The sequence below is a fragment of the Lactuca virosa genome, chromosome 5, assembly GCF_052849685.1.
Source record: "Lactuca virosa cultivar CGN04683 chromosome 5, Lactuca_virosa_CGN04683_v6, whole genome shotgun sequence".
Classification (NCBI taxonomy): domain Eukaryota; kingdom Viridiplantae; phylum Streptophyta; class Magnoliopsida; order Asterales; family Asteraceae; genus Lactuca; species Lactuca virosa.
The window spans coordinates 28766655-28776459 of NC_136430.1; the positions used below are offsets into that span (position 1 = coordinate 28766655).

Consider the following 9805-nt stretch of genomic DNA (forward strand, 5'->3'; position numbering starts at 1 on the left):
TTCTTACAGATAACAATAGTATATGAATTTCCTTAACAGATAGGTAGATAATACAATAGCTAGTAAACTAGGTCGCCTGTAATCCATTCCGTCTTGAATGTCTATATTAATGTTTTCTTGAGAATACATGTAGTTTCGAGGGTCAACACAAGGTTGGTGAGAGTTACATGTTTTCTGCTAAGAATAATAATACTTTTATAAAGTATAAAAAGTATTTTCTTTGTAAGTATAACAATACTTAAAACTGTGTTTGTAAAGAGTATTTGAAAGCCAAAATGTATCTTTGTATAAGTAAATCCATACTTAAAACTGTGTTTGTAAAGAATCCTTGAATATACTTGAAAACCAAAATGTATTGTTACATAAGTAAATCCATACTTAAAATAGTTTTGAAAGAAACCAAGTCCATTGTTTGTAGTAAAAGAGAGACCATAAGTAAATCCATACTTAAAATAGTTTTGAAATCAACCAAACCCATGCTTTGTAGTGTGTGTGAGAGAGAGAGAGATTATAGTTAATGTTTATAGTGAGTCCTATAACTGAGCTATGTAACTGAATATACCCCCTATATCGCTTCATCACCCACTTCGATTAATCAGTCAAAGTTGTAGCTAGCAACCATAGGTGGGGATGTCAACCCCGTATAGATCTATACATACGTATCTTGCTCTGAAGATTAACGGTTATAGTAGTGTAGGTATGTTAAGTGTTTAGACTTAGCTAATGAATATAGTCTCACTAAAAAGCCCTTAACTATGGAACGTGAATAGCTCTCAACCCTAACTTATAAGTAAATAAGTTACTAGGCAAAATGAATTGGATAGAGTTTATAAAAGCCGAATATATCTGGTATGTATGTATTGTGTAAGACACTCGATTTCATAAAGAGGTACGTCTCAAAGTATGTGCATGTATAAACTTTATCTATTTAAGCATACAAATATACATGCATAGAAATAGTTTGAATCCTTGAAACACTACAAAGTTTTATGACATACAATGTCACATAAAATCATATATTTTTATATCATGTAGCATTGGTTATGTGAACGAGTTATTTCACGATAAAATAACTATAATATTTATATGGAAAGTGTATACTAATTTATTTGTAACAATATGTTACATTGTAAAATAACATTTTTATAAACCAGACTCGTTGCATTTTCACATAGAATGATAATTTGTTTGCATTTTTATAAACCAGACTCGTAGCACTCACCCTTGAAATGTGAATTTGATTTGTTCAAAGACATGAGAAACCACAAAACCACGATTCTTGAACTTTGAAATACTTTCGGGACCGTTTCGTAACGAATTTAAACTACTTTGGGCTATTTGGTAATTTAACTAACCAAAGTAGGACCGCTTTGGTTAAAATAAATTAAGGGAGGGACTGAAATGGTTTAAGTGGGATTAATGTTTTAGAGGGGATTGATTTTGTTTAGAATTATCCATGGAGGGGCTATTTTGGTTTAAATAAACCAAAGTTTGGGGAAAGGGACTTATTTTAGATGAATGGTTCATAAAAGGGGTTATTTTGTCATTTCTTAAAAGATAATAGGATTTAGGGCTTTTGCCCTCGTCATTTGACTGATCGATCAAAAGGAAAAAGAAACGGAACGACCAAAGGCAGACCAAATTGATGAGTCGATGATGATTGATCGATTGCGATGTGGGAGAATGCATCTCTGGTTCTTGACGGGACCGGGAAGGTGAAGAATCGGAAGCAGCAACGCCGCTCAGGGCATCTTCGTAGGTGCAACGAGTGCTGTTTTAGGTTTGCTATGTATCCGAAGAGAAGGAAAAGATGAAAGCAGTGAGGCTGCTCTTCTTCTGTCTCGAAAAGGGCTGCGAAGGGAAGGGCCAGAAGAGGGGGTCCGATGGAACAAGGCAAGCACCAACAGCAGCGCAGGTGGAGTGTTTGGCAGCGGAGCTCGACGGGATGAAGGGAAATGTGCGAGGGGAAGGAGAAAACGGTCCGATGAGGTGACGCGAATCAGCAATGGCAGGTGAGAGGATAGGGGCTGCTCCGGCAGCCTCCTTGTTGCTTCCGGTTTCCTTTTTTTTGTCTTTTTTTTTTGTTTTGATAGAAATCAATCGAGGGAAAAGGGGTGTTTGGGTTTGATGTTTCATAGGAACGGAAACAAGAAGATGGCTGTTGTGAAGTCGATGGGAAGGAAGGGGAATCGAGAGAGGGTTGTTGCCCTCTTCACTGCCAGAAATCTCCACGTCCAGTTGGAGGTTTTATTGATCAAGTTTACGTTCAGTTGGAGGTTTTATTGATAAAGTTTGAAGAAAGGGATAATGACTTAAAACGGTTATATATTTTTTGATTTGTACACATTTGGTCACTGAGTTTTTTTTCGTCCATATTTACCCCTTCAATTTGTTAAACTGTACACATCCAGTCCTTATGACCGGTTACTCGAGCTTAGCCGGGAAAAATGACTTATTAGGGTAATATATTTCTCATTTTGTACACATTTAGTCCTTAATATTTTTGTACACATTTAGTCCTTAATATTTTTTTTGTTTCAAAATAAGTCATTTTTTGTTTTTTGTACCAATTCAGTACTTATGCATTATTTATTTAGGGTTTTTCTCACGACATCTAACATGAGACTATCATTGATGACAGGGACGTTTCTCTTTGGGTGCCCGTAGTGGCACCGACAACCCCTGCTTTTTCTGTACGCACTGTAAATTTTTCGATATTTTTATTCTTTTTTCTACGGACCGGCAACACCTACTACCAAATCCTGCTTCCGTCCCTGATTGATGAGGTGTTTGGGGCTGTTGATGCTTATGTCCATCGCGGCCTCGATTGCTTGGTTGCATAGGTCTTGTGGTTTGGCTTAGGTTTTGTATTTCGAACGTCGTAACTTCTTCATACGATATCTGATTTTAACGATCTTTATATCTACGTGTTCGTTTTTTAAGTCTGCTATAACTTTCGTTAAGATTACTCTCATTAAAATATAATATGTTTTTACTTACGATTTTATAAAAAAAACATTCATACATGCATTCATAAAAAACGAATGGATATAAAGATCGTAATTAAAAAATATATTACTTTTTAACGGGAATAATCTAAACGAAAGTTGTAGTAAACTAAAATACAAACGCATAGATATAAAGATCGTTAAAATCCGAGATAGTATAAAAAAGTTATGACGTTCAAAACACATGACCTAAGCAACCAAGTAGTCGAGATCGCGATGGGCATAAGCATCAAAAGCCTAAAACACCTCGTTAATGATTGTTCCATGTAAGATGTGAGAAAAACTTAAAGAAAACATTCATAAGTATTGAATGAGTACAAAAACAAAAAAAAATTATTTTGCAACAAAAAAAATTAAGGACTAAATGTGTACAAAAATATTAAGGACTAAATGTGTACAAAATGAGAAATATATTACCCTATCAAGACATTTTTATCGGTTAACCTGAAATAACCGGTCATAAGGATTAAATGTGTACAGTTTAACAAGTTGAAGGGGTAAATGTGAACAAAAAATAAACTCAGTGACCAAATGTGTACAAATCGAAGAATATATTACTCTTTTAAGTCAGAAAGAAGCAAGAAGATGGGTTGCTTTGTGTGTAACTTTGGGTAATTTAATTTGAAATGTGAAAGTGTAACTTTGGGTAATTTAATTTGAAACGTGAAAGTAACGCTTCCAAATTCCAATGCTGTCAATTTAAGATGTGTACCTTGGTTTTAACTTGCAAGCAATGTATTGATTTAATTGACTATATATTTGTGTGTATTATTTATTGAGTGGTATGGATGTATGGATTGGTATATAGTTGGTAGATTCTTAGATGATCTTAGTTGTACAACAAAATCAAATATAAATATATTACATTAGTTATACAAACAAGTATAAGTGATAAGTATTTGAGTATTAAGATGCATATCATACATGTATTTGTGTATGTATTGGTGTATTGCTTTAATTAATTTATCATGTATTTTAAGCAATAATACATGGTTGAATGTTTGGGTCAAAATGTATGATTTATGGTACCAAAATGGTAATGTCACACTTGTAACATTAAAAATGTCAGAAAACAGTTGTCTTGGTTCGAGTGTTAAAATCTTGATATCGAATAATTTTCCTTAGAGTGGCGTATGATAGAGTAGAGTTTAAGGATTTCAAAAACTCAAACGGATTAATTTTTCGAGTTGTAGAACTTCGGGAAATCACGTTTAAAGATTCGCGTTTAATTAACCTGAAACGTCAGATTTTTTGACTTTTGCAAATATTTTTGCTAAAAATATTTCTAGTATGAAATTAAATAATAGACTATGACTTTAGTCCGAAAACGTTCTTGGAATTTCCATCTGAGATGTGCAAGTGCCTCAACGGATATAAATGGTTTTAACATTTTTAAGAAAATCAGTATTATACTGGTTTGATTTCTTATAATGGTCGTATCTTTTGCATACGAACTCCGTTTTGGACATTCTTTTGCATTTTTGGAAACAGGGGAACATGTACTACGAGACTAGATTGTTTGCTTCGCTCACAACTACTTAATACGACATTTCAGTTTTTAGAGGTATTAACTAGGGTTGCAGTTTGAGTTGTTTGATTCGTCTGACAGTTCCCACATTTGGAAGTAACATACCATCTGGTATCTTATAATAGTTGAAATGAACTCATTTATTTTACATAAGATGCAATAAAACTCAATGAGTCAAATTACAAATAGATTTACTGTGAATTGACCGTCCAAAATCTTTGACCTAAATTTTGGGATGTCACACTTAAACTTTGGTAGTTTTCTAATATATTAAGCTTTATCATATCTTAAAGATTTTTGGCATTTATATTCGATCACCTTAAATCTAGATTGCTTTTACACATCTAAAAGATCTTAGTACTTTCACTTCTCTTAACCATCTTTCAAGTATTTATGTTTTTATTCGTCTTTTTACTATAAAACGCATCTAACAAGTTTTCGTCTACATTTTAAACCTATTTTGAACTTATGAACATCTTAAGCCTATTAAGCATTATATACACAATAAAATCTCAGCATGCTTATCTACTGTACCCGGTATTGAACCAAGCCAAACCACTTTTCTTTGGTTGGTTGGTTTTCAGTCTGGCTTCAGTTTAACTGATGTGTTGTCTTTCTCCCTTCAAACCATGATCCTTCAGCTGGTGATGTGCCTTTTGGTGTTTATTTAGGATGATTAGTGTCTTCACTGTTATTCTCTTCCAATAATTGTTCTCTACCTAGCTGCTCTCCACCGGCTTCCCACCCGATAAATGTTTAATGCCATCGAAGATGCCTATACCATCTGCAATTCATCTTTTGACCTTCTACAACATCTCTTCTACATTCTACGACACCCACTTCCAGCACTGTCCTCGTCTTGTTTTGCCCCTTCGCCAAACGATACCCACCTCCTCCCACCGCTTCTTTTTAATCCTGTAAATTGTAGACCAACGCTCTCTCCCTCTCTGTCTCCCACTAATAAACCCCTAATCTCTCATGTCTCGCTCTTCCTATATCACTGAAGATATGGTCAAATTTCAGCATCGTTGATGGCTATGGTGGTTAGGTTTAGGTTTAGACGCAAATTGGGTTTTATTGCACCGAACTCTTTAAACTTTGTTATTAGATTGATCGGATTTGGGTTCAATTTCTACCGTGGATTTAATTTTGAAGGTATTCTTAAAACCCTATAAATGGTTAGGTTGATTGAATATGTTAACTTTGTCATAAAATTTCTCGAGCGTTGCATATTGGCCTCATGTATGTTATACCACTATCGATGATTCAATTTTAGTTCTAACCCTTTTTTGTAATAAAGCACACCTTCGAATGGAATTTTGAATTCTAATTCCATCAGAATATGTGAACCAAACACATACAACTCAAATGATATCTTCCTATCTAATCACAGGTGGGTATTTGGAGGCCTTACATCAACGATTAACGAAATTTAAAAGGTAAAAACTTTTAATTCTGTCTAAATGGATGACTATAGTAATTACGACTCTTTTTATGAATTAAAGTCTTCATAGTTTGGGGTTTTGGAATTTTGAACCTCAATTATAACCATTATAATAGTTTGAATTCTTCCAAATAAACATTTAAGTGATTAAAAATATATGATACAAATCTTGAGATGCCAAAAATATACAATTTCGTGTAATACACCCAAACCCTTGCATCATATCGTTTGAGAATGAAAATGTAAGTATTTATTGGTTAAAGGTGTTGTTATGTTTAAGTTTTGATTTATATTTATTATTCTTGGCTTTTTATGATTGTAGTTATTGGGCATAGTCGTGAAATTGAGTTCAAGAAGGCAGGATACAATATTGAACTTCCTTCCCATGTAGAGAAGATAGTGAATTGAAGAGTCAGTAAGCATGCACTTAAATTTACATTTTTTTAAGCAGAAGAAATTACTTATGAAGAATTTACATACGGTTTCAAATAGTTTTTATCTTATACCTTTCTTTTTTAGATTTTCACTGTATAAAACCATGTATGTGAATGGGGTGTTAATATTTTTCAGGTTTTTAGAAACAAACTTGCATTCTTTACTGCTGCAAAAGTTTCTTCATCTTTCCTATCTCCTGGTCTTCCATAAATTGCATTTTCAGGTAAAAGCTTTCATTTATATCAAGTTATTTTCTCTATTTTGTGGGTTATATTTTGAACTTTTATTATGCAGGCCAAATGTTGGGAAATTATCTTTGCTAGATTCACTTACCAGACATTGGGGAATTGTAAGAACAACAAACAAACCTAGGGTCACTCAGGAGCATGTAGTCCACTCGAGGGGCAAAATAGTCCGGATTTGAACAAAAAGAAGACCATTCCACGGTTACATGTCACAACACGCTATTTTAAATAGTTTAGGTCAAATTGTAAATTATTTTGAAATAATAAAAATAGAAGTTTATTGAAAGGAAAATAAGCGTCAAAAAATTGTTCAATAATCGTAAATGGGATGAATAAAGTGGTAGAGATCGTAACGAGGTTTCCAAAAATATAAAGAACACTGAAATCCGAGTTATAACAAAGAAATTATGACCAATCGAAGATCCGCGACAAAACCGACAAAACACTGTATGACGTAAAAAGTGAGTCTTCGATAAAATACTTCTTACCTTTAACGATCTAAATGAAAGTCATAGAATACGTCAAACCGAGAGCGTACATAAAAAGAACATCCAAATCTGACTTTGTGTGATGAAGTTATGAATTTTCTAAGATTTGGCATAGCAGTACGCAGCCCAAAACTCGAAATTTAGATTGAGCAACTTTTGGCCAAAATAACCTAAACGAGAATCTAAGATCTTGTCAAAAGAAATCCAACGGTAAAAAGATAGACGAAAACGAACGTCAGATAAAGAAGTTATGAATTTTTAACGGACTTTTACAGTCCCGACCTGTTAAAAATATAACTTTAAAAATAAAGTCAAATTCAGCCGACGGAGTCTAAATGAAAGTTGTAGAGCATGGTCTCACCTACGCGGGGATATAAAGAACGTTAAAAACGGAACTCGTATGTGAAAGTTATGTATTCCCATGGCCCAATATCACATAATCATAAAGGCCCAATTGTGGCCCATCTATGGCCCAATTTTCCAAATTGGGCCCAATACTCTCACATGGGCCTTGTCCTAAAACCCATATAATTATTTAGTCCATTTACTTATTCTTGGAAAGCCCATTAATAGTCCAATCGCCAAAGCCCGATAGAAAGGCCCAACACAAAGTCCAAGTGAAATTAGGGTTTCACATAAAATGACAATTAGGGTTAAGTGTTTCTACTTAACCCATTAAGGACCTAATCCATTAAGGGCTTAATCCATTAAGTACATTATTGCCTTAGGTTTATTTGCTAATGATTATAATTTATTATTTTAAGTTTATTAAATAATTCATGTGTGTGTCCCGATCAATTCCCAAAAATTAGGGTTTTATGCCATTTGGGTTTTCCAAACCCTAATTAACGTTTTCCAACCCAATACTAGCCCATTAGACAACTGGTTTGGCTTTTAGGTCACTTTGGGCCTCATTGGGCCCATTACGGTTTCATTGGGACCATTAGGGTTACGTCAGGCCCATTCTGTCCAAGCATCACAAACGAGTCAATACGCAAGCTAGGCACACCGCCACCCAACACGGCGGCCGGTGGCAGCAGGAGGCGGCAGCCACCACCTTACGGTGGTGGTTACGAATTTTCTTTTGATTATTCCCACGCTATTACTACTTTACAACAATGCTCAACACACACACTCACATAAAATAACACACACACACTAATCACACACACACACACACAGCCGCACTGTGGCGGTAGGCGGTGGTCGGAGGTGGCAACCATCATGGCTGGCGGCCCTGGTAGGTTTCTCCTTCACTTTCCGGCCACCAACAACACCTACAACCCTCACACGCAATTCTAATTTACACAAAGGATTCCAGCCACCCACCTAGCAGCGGCGGCGGCGGCAGAAACAGTGCTAACGGCGGCAGCAACATCGGTTAATGGCAACATACTCGCTATCGGCGGCAGCCACCATGGCCGGTTGCCATGGTGGTTCTTCACGCCTTCCTTTCGACTGAAAACCACTCCCACACAACCGCATCACCAACACGAATCCAACCACCATTCCACAGTGTTATATGGAGGATAGAGGGCGTTAGCTGAGTTGAGCAGCCTCCGGACGGCAGCGGGGACACCGGTCATCTGTTGCGGAGAAGAAACAATAGGGAGAGGCGGGGATTCTGAACGACAACAACAACTACGATATAGAAAGGAAGTGAGGGCAGTCGGGAAATGCCGGAGGGATGGTGGCGACAGCCACCCATGGTCATCTTAGATCCTGGAAGCTCCTCCCTAGCGGTGCTAGCACATGCTCAACCATGGGTAGTAGCGACGGTCTTGGACTCGACAGAAGAGGGTAGCGGCGCCGGAAGTTTGAGAGATAGAGATGGAGGCGGCTGAAGTTTAGAGTGGTTAGGGTTAGGGTTTGTGAAGGTGACGGGTTCATATACCCGATCCCTTCAAACTTCTTTCCATAACAACAGATTTGGTCCCTCCTTCCCACTTTCTTTCAAAATAAGGCCAATAATTACCATTTAAACCCTCAGCATCCAAATCCATTATAATTTAGGTACAATATTTACCTAAATAGCCCATCTTCTAAAATATTATTAACAAATTAAGTTCGGATTTTACACTTTAACCCCTGGAGATTCAATTCTTGCCATTTGGCTTCCCGAAACCAACACCCCACTAATCATTTAATTATTCTATTTAAAACGGGGTGTTACAACTCTCCCCCACTTAAAATTGATTTCATCCCCGAACTCGTTTCTTCTCATTCCTTACTCGCTAGACAACTTGAACTACCTGCCCACAACTATATGCATACCCCAGGCTTTCCAAGGAAACAATATCCAACCCTCGCAGGGTTCTGAAACCTGAAGTCTCGAGATGGTTTGGCTCCCTGATAGACTGCCCACACTGGATCATTGTCGAATGCATTGCATTTAACTCCAAACTGGCTACTCAACTATTGATAACCTGAGGTTCCCACTAGAAAACAGAATCACAAATCCCACACTGCTAACTATGATCCTTTAGTTCCCGAACCATGTATGTATAATAACCGGCTCATAAGCACAAATACTCATACCTAGCCCAATCAGTCTCGGGCTGGAATACCAGACATGCCTACGACGGGTCCAGTCATCCCTAGGATGGAATACCCTCGTATCACGCACATGTTTGGTCCAATCAACCCTCGGGTTGAAT

General features: G+C 36.6%; 1 long non-coding RNA gene across 1 annotated transcript; it reads left to right on the plus strand.

Moving 5' to 3' along the window:
- The first annotated feature begins 1614 nt into the window (after nt 1-1614).
- On the plus strand, nt 1615-2373 carry LOC145116922 (uncharacterized). Its single transcript, XR_013712384.1, has 2 exons — nt 1615-2012; nt 2139-2373. It is a non-coding gene; the product is annotated as an uncharacterized LOC145116922 (long non-coding RNA).
- The last annotated feature ends 7432 nt before the right edge of the window (nt 2374-9805 follow it).